We start from the raw sequence: 622 nt of genomic DNA, 5'->3' as shown, positions 1-622 counted from the left end.
CTGTGTTTGAATCCACCACCTCTTGGCATATGGGGCCGGCGCCCTACTCCTTTGAGCCACAGGTGCTGCCCGATTACAATTCTTGAATCTCCTTGCCACAATCACATAATCTGGTGTCATCAGAAAGCATAGACATATTGCACATAATTAAAGTTAATTAATTAAAAAAGCATTCAGCAGCACTTTGGTGAGGACCATGTTCTATGGAATCCTAATCAATTATCTCTGTTTTGGGTTAGAAACCAGTTGATAATGACTCCCAGAAAACACGAAGCCATACACGCTGAAACATACTACTCTAGGTTCTGGATTAATGTGCTATAGACTGTAGTAAAAAAAATTACCAATACAGTCAGGATATATTATGCCTATATTGTTTTCCACAGTCTTATCTAGACAGACTTACTTTTTTTTTTAAGTGAACAAGGTGATTTTTACTTAGAAACTAGGGATCACCTAGGTGCTGCCAAGTTTAAAGACTATGCTGTGATTTCTTGTGCCCTAAAACGACACTGATGTTCTTAAGAAAAGTGATGGCTGTCACATTTCTTTTCTTTAATGCTTGACTGTTACATTTCTTTTTTTAATGCTCGGGAGTCAGACTTGCTCTCTTTAATGCAAA

General features: G+C 37.8%; 1 protein-coding gene across 1 annotated transcript in view; it reads right to left on the bottom strand.

The window, feature by feature from the left end:
- CUNH2orf80 (chromosome unknown C2orf80 homolog) overlaps positions 1–622 on the bottom strand; it is a 22153-nt gene that overhangs the window by 808 nt on the left and 20723 nt on the right. The window lies entirely within an intron of this gene.

This window comes from Otolemur garnettii, unplaced genomic scaffold (genome assembly GCF_000181295.1).
Source record: "Otolemur garnettii isolate 467f Iridium unplaced genomic scaffold, OtoGar3 scaffold00013, whole genome shotgun sequence".
Lineage (NCBI taxonomy): Eukaryota > Metazoa > Chordata > Mammalia > Primates > Galagidae > Otolemur > Otolemur garnettii.
This window is presented reverse-complemented; position numbering and strand designations above follow the sequence as displayed.